Below are 10,161 nucleotides of genomic sequence, written 5' to 3'. Positions count from 1 at the left end.
CTGTACCGACATTCTTTCCTCCCTTTGTCTCCACCCACTGGGCAACACAGACCCACTTGGAAACACTGTGTGGAAACCTTCCCTGGGTCAGCAGTTGGCATCTTGTGTGGTGTGTCTGCAAAGCCCCATACCTAGTAGGCAGTGCTCAGGACCTCCTCCTGGAGCTCCTCCCCTCTGCCCTTTGCATTCCTCCCATGAGCAAGCATTTCAGAGTAATTTCAGCTGATGATGAAAATCAAGGCAGTTATTTTTCCCCTATCCAATATCCTGTCCTGTGGCCTTCTCCTAGTAACTGAAATCACCCTAGATGGTCTGATGAAAAAAAAAAAAGATTGTAAAGTTCTGATTTATTTCATGCTATGGAACATCTGTTATGAAGTGGGCACCAGGAGAGAAGAATGAGCAAGGTTAACAGGGCTCCTTTACTGGGGTCCAGTAAAGAAAATGTGAAATGTAGGGGGTAGGTAGCATAATGATTATGCAAAGAGACTCTCATGCCTGAGGCCCCAAAGTCCCAGGATCCATCCAACACACCACCATAAGCTAGAGCTGAACAGTGCTGTGGCTAAAAAAAAGAAAAGAAAAGCATGTTTATTTGGATGCTCAGGATGGACACAAGCCTTTGAAGATACTGATTTGACTGGCAGGAGGAAGCCTGAAACCTGCTGAGGCTGGGGGTACAAGGAAGGAGACTGACTTCTGGACTCCCTGGACATGGAGAGCATGGTCTACAGTAGCCACAGACACTTGGGATGCAATGTGTTCGGTGAAGCATGAGAGAGGTCTTTGTGGGGTGTGAAGGATCTCCCAGGAGGGCTCCCTAGCCCAGCTGAACAGGTGTGCTGTGCCCTGACAGGGAAGACAGAAAAGGGTTCTAGAAGGAGGTGATATCAAAGTCAGGTCTTTTTTTATTATTCCCTTTTGTTGCCCTTGTTGTTTTATTAATTGTAGTTATTATTGTTGTTATTGATGTCGTTGTTGGATAGGACAGAGAGAAATGGAGAGAGGAGAGGAAGACAGAGAGGGGGAGAGAAAGATAGACACCTGCAGACCTGCTTCACCGCCTGTGAAGCGACTCCCCTGCAGGTGGGGAGTTGGGGGCTCCAACTGTAATCCTTACAACGGTCCTTGCGCTTTGCGCCACGTGCACTTAACCAGCTGCGCTACCTCCCGACTCCCCTATCTACCCTTTCTAAGATTTCTCCACTCTTCTTTGTGACAGAATGACTAGGTCATTCAAAATTAGGTGGATCCTGAATGGAAGACAGCTCACCAGAGGAAAGTGCGCATCTTGCCATGTGCAAGGCCCACGTTCAAGTTAACACCACGTGGGAACACTATCATGTCTCCAAAGGAGCTCTATGGATGGTGGAATGGCGTTATGATGTTTAGAAAAATGCAAAAATAAGCGATATGGAATTCAAGAAGTGGGGAAAGAACACAAAGTGTAGTCCTTCAAGAAACCTATGTCTAGGGGCCGAGTGGGGCACACCTGGTTGCACGTACATGTTACAATGTGCAAGGACCCAGGTTCAAGCCCCAAGCCCCCACCTGCAGGGGAAAACCTTTGCTAGTGGTGAAACAGTATTGCAGGTGTTTCTCTGTCTTTTTTTCTTTTCTATCTCCCCATTCTCTCTCAATTTCTGACTGTCTCTATCTAGTAAAAAATTAAAGATAATAAATAAATAAATAAACCAATGCCTGCTTCTTATATATTTTGTGCACATACAAGTCAACTCATACATATTCTCCCCATTTTCACAACAATGGTAGCAGTAGCATGCAATTTTGAGCTTTTGTCTGGATATTATTACTATCATTATTTACGTTTTTACCTGAGCACTGCTCACTCAGCTCTGGCTTATGTGGTGCCAGAGATTGCACCTAGCAACACAGAGCCTCATGAGCCAAAGTCTAGTGCACCACAACTAGTGCTCTCTCCCCAGCTCAACTCTGTATATTCTATATTCCATAGGCTTATTATGAGCTGGGCATTGTGGTAAGCGTTGTATACTTATTATTTCACTTAATAAAAGTGAAGGAGTTCCTCTTATTTGGGAGTCACTCTCTGCCCTAATACAGCTTTCTAGTCCTTTCTTCAACTCTGACACCATCTTCCCAGGCAATACTTTTAGCCAACCTGCATGTTAGCTATTGGACTCAGGCAAAAATTACAAGTCATGAGCACCCTTGGAGTATACCTAAAATGGACTGACTTCCTAGCTTCTTCCCACACCAAGACCCTTAGTGTCCCATCTGCTCTATTCTTACCTTTAGATACTTGGTTATTAAACAGTTTGTCCTGCTTTATATCTTACTACCTTTCAGCCACCAAGTTGCAGATGCTACCATCTTGACTTCCCTGGGCAGACAACCTCATCAGTGTGTCCTGGTACCTCACCTTCCCAGTGCCCTAACCCACTAGGGAAAGAAACAGGATGGGGGTATGAATAGACCTGCCAATGTTCATGTTCAGTGAAAAATCAATTAGAGAAACCAGAAACCCCACCTTCTGCACCCCATAAAGAATTTTGGTTCACAGGGAGTTGGGCGGTAGTGCAGCGGGTTAAGCACACAAGACACAAAGCACAAGGATGGGTAGAAGGATCCTGGTTGGAGCCCCTGGCTCCCCACCTGCAGGCGGTGAAGCAGGTCTGCAGGTGTCTTTCTCTCCCCCTCTCTGTCTTCCCCTCCTCTCTCCATTTCTCTCTGTCCTATCTAACAATGATGACATCAATAATAACTACAATAAGGGCAACAAAAAGGGAAGAAAGAAAGAAAGAAAGAAAGAAAATGAGAAAGAAGGAATTTTGGTTCATATCCCCAGAAGGATAAAGAATAGGGAAGCTTCCAATGGAGGGGATGGGATACAAAACTCTGGTGAGGGGAATTGCATGGAATTGTACCCTTCTTATCTCACAATCTTGTTAATCACTAATAAAAAATTAAAGTGAAGAAGTTGGATTGGGGAGATAGCATAATGGTGATAAAAGACTTTCATGTCTGAGGCACCAAAGGTCCCTAGGTCAATCCCCACACCACCATAAACCAGAGCTTAGCAGTGGTCTGGTTGCAAGGGGGGGAGGGAGAGGAGGGAATAAAAGTAAGTAAATTGATGAATGGACAAGCCTGAGAATCCAGGACAAGAGAAAGGCCCATCCAAACACCTGATTTCCCTGGCTGGCAGTCTTAGTGCCCTCTGCTGGTGATTGTCTGGGACAAAGTATTGCTGGAGTTTATAGGAGAAGTTACCTCCCCAGGGGGTCCTTTAAGGGAAACCTGGGACCTTGGAGACTCAGACAGGAAATCTTGTTGCCTATCCAGCCCTTTTCCTTAGTCTTTATTTGTGGGGTCTGGAGGGTGGAGCAGAGAATATAGAGTGTTGAGTTTAGAAGTTTTGGTTCAGTCTCCAGCATCCCATGTGTCAAAGCTCTCTCTTTCCCTATCTTGTGCTAAAAATAAGCAAACAGAAAACTTAAAAAAAAACAACAACATACGGGGGGTGGGGGAGGTCGGGCGGTACCGCAGTGGATTAAGCGCACGGGGCGCGAAGGGCAAGGACCGGTGTAAAGATCCTGGTCCGAGCCCCCGGCACCCCACCTGCAGGGGAGTCGCTTCATAGGCGGTGAAGCAAGTCTGCTAGTGTCTCTCCTTCTCTCCCCCTCTCTATTTTCCCCTTCTCACTCTATTTCTCTCTGCCCAATCCAACAACGACTACATCAGCAACAATAATAACTACAACAACAAAAAAAACAAGGGCAACAAAAGGAAAAATAAATAATAAAAAAGTAAAAAAGACAGGATTGGCTTTTAAATTTATTTTCATATTATTTTTGATTTGTTAGTAATAATTTGTTACAAGATTGTAAGATTGCAATGTATAGCTCCGCACCACACCCATCACCAAAGTTCTATATCCCCAGCCTCCCGCCACTGAAAGATAACCATCAGAGTTCCCACAACTCTTACAGTTTGCTTGCTTCAAACAGAAAACTTTTTAAAAGACGTATCTTTTAAAATACTGGGTTGTTGGAAAAGTCGTGACGCATTTTTGCATAGAAATATATCATGACTTCCTTTAAAAAATATTTTTATTTATTTTTAATGAAAGAAAGAAACAAAGGATGAATGAGCAAAAGAAAGATAGATACCAGAGCAATGCTCAGCTCTAGCTTATGGTGTTGCTGGGGGCTGAACCTGGGACCTCAGAGTCTCAGGCGTGAAAGTCTTTTGCATGACCATTATGCTGTCTTCCCAGCCCATGTCATGAGTTTTCTAACAGCCCAATATTTGTTTGTCTGAAAGGAAGATAACTAGTGCACCACTCTGCCACATATAATGCTGAGGAGCAAATTTAGGATCTCATGTTTGAGAGTCCAACGCTATCCACTGTGCCTAGCCAATAAAACCTTTCCAAGAGGCTCCTCAGAGATGGAAAAAAATATGCCCTGAGCATCCGGGGCTATACATAGTCAACTATGTGAAGAAGTCACAGGAAAACTGATGCAAGGAAGGGAAGGACAGAGGGGATACTGGGAGTACATAAGAGCTTTATAAGCTGTGGTTTAAAAACCACTAGTAAGTAAACTGTGGCCAGCCTTTAAAAATATATATAAAAGAAATGTGCTTTTACATGTAGTAGTGGTAAGTATTGTATCTTGAATTTTTGTTTCAGTTTTTGTGTATGTGTTATAGTGGTCTGCAACGTAAAGCATCTTCCTGCGGGTCATGGACAAACATACAAATAGTGAAAGCCATGGGACAAATAAGGACGAGGCTTCTGGTGAGTAAAGGTAGGAGTGGCCATGAAGTTCACTGCGCAATCAAACCTCACAGTAGTAGGCAAGGAAAGTCAGGCTCCACCTCAGTGCGGAAGGCTTCCTCCACTCCTGCATGACTGAGACTAAAACGACCCCCCACAACACCAGAAACTCAGAATTTCTCCCCGCCCCTTAGTTGATGTCCAGCTCATATTGTTCGAATACTCTGCCTATTTGTGCCTCTGACTTCCACTTACAAGTTCTCATTCTCTACCTCTGTTGCAATCCTCTTAGTTTTGTTTTCTTCCCCCAAATAAGCATGGTCATGGTTCTTTTTTTTTTTTTTTTCTATTTTAATTTTTTTTATTAATTTATTTTTTTATTTAAGAAAGGATTAATTAACAAAACCATAGGGTAGGAGGGGTACACACAGTTCCCACCGCCCAATCTCCATATCCCACCCCCTCCCCCGATAGCTTTCCCATTCTCTATCCCTCTGGGAGCATGGACCCAGGGTCATTGAGGGTTGCAGAAGGTAGAAGGTCTGGCTTCTGTAACTGCTTCCTCGCTGAACATGGGCGTTGACTGGTCGGTCCATACTCCCAGTCTGCCTCTCTCTTTCCCTAGTAGGATGGGTCTCTGGGGAAGCTGAGCTCCAGGACACATTGGTGGTGTCTTCAATCCAGGGAAGTCTGGCCGGCATCCTGATGACACCTGGAACCTGGTGACTGAAAAGAGAGTTAACATACAAAGCCAAACAAATTGTTGAGCAATCATGGACCCAAAGCTTGGAAAAGTGGAGAGGAAGTATTAGGGAGGTACTCACTGCAAACTCTAGTATACTTCTGCTTTCTTACTTTGGTGCCATACTCCAAACTCAGTCAATTTCTGCTTTGCGTTTCTACTTCTTTTTTTTTTTTTTTTTTTTACATGCATAACATTCCCCTGATTCCCATTTAGCAATACAACCCCCACTATTTCATTCATCATTTTTCATGGACCTGTATTCTCCCCACCCACCCACCCACCCCAGAGTCTTTTACTTTGGTGTAATACTCCAATTCCATTTCAGGTTCGACTTGTGTTTTCTTTTCTAATCTTGTTTTTCAACTTCTGCCTGAGAGTGAGATCATCCCATATTCATCCTTCTGTTTCTGACTTATTTCACTCAACATGATTTTTTCAAGGTCCATCCAAGATCGGCTGAAAACGGTGAAGTCACCATTTTTTACAGCTGAGTAGTATTCCATTGTGTATATATACCACAACTTGCTCAGCCACTCATCTGTTGTTGGACACCTGGGTTGCTTCCAGGTTTTGGTTATTACAAATTGTGCTGCCAAGAACATATGTGTACACAGATCTTTTTGGATGGATGTGTTGGGTTCCTTAGGATATATCCCCAGGAGGGGAATTGCAGGGTCATAGGGTAGGTCCATTTCTAGCCTTCTGAGAGTTCTCCAGACTGTTCTCCACAGAGGTTGGACCCATTGACATTCCCACCAGCAGTGCAGGAGGGTTCCTTTGACCCTACATCCTCTCCAGCATTTGCTGCTGTTACCTTTTCTGATGTGTGACATTCTCACAGGAGTGAAGTGATATCTCATTGTTGTCTTGATTTGCATTTCTCTGACAATCAGAGACTTGGAGCATTTTTTCATGTGTTTCTCGGCCTTTTGGATCTCTTCTGTGGTGAATATTCTGTCCAATTCCTCTCCCCATTTTTGGATGGGGTTATTTGTTGTCTTGTTGTTGAGTCTGGCAAGCTCTTTATATATGTTGGTTATTAAACTCTTATCTGATGTATGGCATGTAAAGATCTTCTCCCATTCTGTGAGGGGTCTCTTGATTTGGGTAGTGGTTTCTTTTGCTGTGAAGAAGCTTTTTAATTTGATGTAGTCCCATAGGTTTATACTTGCCTTAGTCTTCCTTGTAATTGGATTAGTTTCATTGAAAATGTCTTTAAAATTTATGCGGAAAAAAGTTCTTCCAATATTTTCCTCTAAGTATCTGATAGTTTCTGATCTAACATCCAAGTCCTTGATCCACTTGGAATTTACTTTTGTATTTGGTGAAATACAGTGATTCAGCTTCATTCTTCTGCATGTTTCAACCCATTGTTTCCAACACCATTTGTTGAAGAGACTCTGCTTTCCCCATGTAATAGTCTGGGCCCCTTTGTCAAAGATTAGATGTCCATAGGTGTGGGGCCTCATTTCTGGGCTCTCAATTCTATTCCACTGGTCAGTGTGTCTGTTCATGTTCCAGTACCAAGCAGTTTTGATGACAATGGCCCTATAATATAGTTTGAGATCTGGCAGTGTGATGCCTCCGGTTCTGTTCTTTTTTCTCAAGATTGTTTTGGCAATTCTAGGTCTTTTCTGGTTCCAGATAAACATTTGTAGCATTTGTTCTATTCTCCTAAAAAATGTGCTTGGGACCTTGATGGGGATAGCATTAAATTTGTAGATGGCTCTGGGTAATATATTCATTTTGATGATGTTAATTCTTCCAACCCATGAGCATGGAATATCTTTCCACTTCTTTGTGTCTTTTTCAATTTCTTTGAGTAGTGACTCATAATTTTCAGTATACAAGTCTTTCACTTCTTTGGTTAGGTTTATTCCTAGATATTTTATTTTTTTTTTGTTGCTATAGAAAAAGGAACTGATTTCTGGATTTCAATTTCTTCTAACTTAGTGTTTGCATAGAGGAATGCCACTGACTTTTGAATGTTAATTTTATAGCCTGACACATTACTGTATTGCCTGATGATTTCCAAAAGTTTCTTGCTAGATTCCTTAGGTTTTTCCATGTATACTATCATGTCATCTGCTAATAAGGAGAGTTTGACTTCTTCTCTTCCAATCTGTATTCCTTTAATTCCTTGCTCCTGCCTGATTGCTATGGCAAGAACTTCCAACACTATGTTGAATAGTAATGGTGATAGTGGGCAGCCCTGTCTAGTACCTGATCTGAGGGGAAATGCTTCCAGTTTTTCACCATTGAGTATGATGTTGGCTGTAGGTTTGCTATATATAGACTCCACTATCTTCAGGAATTTTCCATCTATTCCTATTTTTAGTAGTGTTTTGATCATAAAGAGATGTTGTATTTTGTCAAAGGCTTTCTCTGCATCTATTGATATGACCATGTGGTTTTTGGTCTTGCTTTTGTTGATGTGGTGGATCACATTGATTGATTTACGTATATTAAACCAACCTTGCATGTCTGGGATAAACCCCACTTGGTCATGATGAACAATTTTTTTGATATACTGCTGTATCCGGTTGGCTAGAATTTTGTTCAATAATTAAAATGTTGAAAAAAAGAATTATAGGACCTATTGTGAGCAGAAGAAGTAAAACAAGCTAGGGTCCCACAACTAAGGGTAGACAGGTAAGGAAGGGGGAATGTATCCATTGGTATGAAGAGGTAGGATCATATCTTAAGTCTAAGGGAAGCAGTCAATGGATGTGATGTCCAGGGGAACAGCCATTTGTCTTTGGGGGTAGTAAAGGATGTCCGTGGCATGGGTGATGTTATAAAGGGAAACATCTTTAAATTGTTGGCTGACAAAGGCAGGCCTATGGTGGCAAGACAAGATACACCAGTTAAGTGTACAAGAATATGTGAATGTTGTTAATTCACATAGGTTGGATATGGAGGAACTTCTTACAGTTTAATACCTTACCATATGAACAGATGATTCCTCATATGAAGGCTTGATAGCTGTAATCACTTACTTGTGAAAAAAAATAAAACTTGTAACAAGTTAGAGGTTTACTATAATTGACTTTGGACTATAAACAGACTCAGGTTACTTAGAAGGTTAACGCATGTTAGTGACAATGGTTTTAACATTTAGAGTACTCTGAGCAGATGGGTCACACAAAAATTTTTGGTCATTCAACACACTCACTCACAAAACACAACTGGCCAGTCATAACATAAGACATTCAGAGAAGGTGTAGGAGAGAGGGTTCTAGGTTGTAGGTTCTGCCATGTCATTTTATGGATCCTGGGATGCATCCTGCATCTAGTCCTCTTGTATTTATTGTTCTTCAGGGATAACAGTGCCATCATGAGGGTATTGTCGGACATGGTGGGCAGGAATCCAGACAGGTTTAGAGTAATTATGTGGGAAAGTGCATGCAAAACCTCTTCCCATGATCAATAGAGGGTCAGGCCCTTTCCAAATTTTATCAAGTGGGCCTTTCCATTTGACCTTAATAGATGGGAGAGTAGATGGTGTTTGCCAGTGAAGAATAATGGAGGTAAGTCCGAGTTATTGTAAATATTAAAGAGATTTAACGTAGTTAAGGCTTTTGCTAGCTGGATATGGGGGGGGGTAAATTCCTCCTTTATCTTTATTTAATTGAGCCTTAAGGGTTTGATGGGCCCTCTCGACAATGCTTTGTCTCTGTGGATTATAGGGAATGCCTGTGGTATGAGTAATGTTCCAGAGGGAACAAAAATCTTTAAATTGTTTTCTGGTAAATGCAGGTCTATTGTCAGTTTTCAGTTGAAGAGGTAAGCCCATCACAGCAAAACAAGAGAGCATATGGCCTATAAGCTTTTTAGAGCTTTCTCCTATCTGAGCTGTTGCCCACATAAATTTAGAAAAGGTATCAATTGAGACGAACACATATTTTTGTTTGCCAAAGTTTGGTATGTGGGTGACATCAATTTGCCAAATAACATTAGCTTTTAAGCCTCGGGGGTTAACACCAAGAGTCTGAATAGCAGGTGTTTTTATGAGACTTGTACAGGAAGAGCATGTAACTAGGATATGTTTTAATTGTGGTAACGGAACATCAGGAAATTGAGCTCGAAGGCCTTTAAGATAAACATGGGTTAGGGAATGAAAGTCAGCAGGATCAGAGACAGAGACTAGGAGAGCTCCTGTGGAGGCAAGGCAGTCAGCTGCAGCATTCCCTTCAGACAGGGCACCAGGAAGAGGGCTGTGGGAACGAAGGTGCTGAATATATAGTGGTTGGGTTCGAGAAGAGAGCATAGAGGCGATTTGAATCAAAAGAGGGGAAAGTGGGTTGTCATCAATTTTCACATAGGAACGAGCAAGCCATGGAAGTAAGTTAACACACTGTCAGAAAAAAGGTTGAAGGATTCTGGTACAGCTTTTAATGCAAGGAAAACAGCATAAAGTTCTTTGTACTGAGGGGCATTCTCAGGAAAGAGAGGTTTAGGGGTTTTTTTGTCCGGGTAATATATGAGGGCAGCGGCTCCCTTTTTTCCACCATCAGTGAAGACTGTAGGAGCAGAAGGAATGGGATCTCAAGAGAAAAGTTTAGGCACTAGTAGAGGCAAAAGAGGTAAAGAACCTGTCAATTTATTAGAAGGAAAATGGTTATCTATTTGTCCTGGAAACCCCACGAAGCTT

This window comes from Erinaceus europaeus, chromosome 12 (genome assembly GCF_950295315.1).
Source record: "Erinaceus europaeus chromosome 12, mEriEur2.1, whole genome shotgun sequence".
Lineage (NCBI taxonomy): Eukaryota > Metazoa > Chordata > Mammalia > Eulipotyphla > Erinaceidae > Erinaceus > Erinaceus europaeus.
This window is presented reverse-complemented; position numbering follows the sequence as displayed.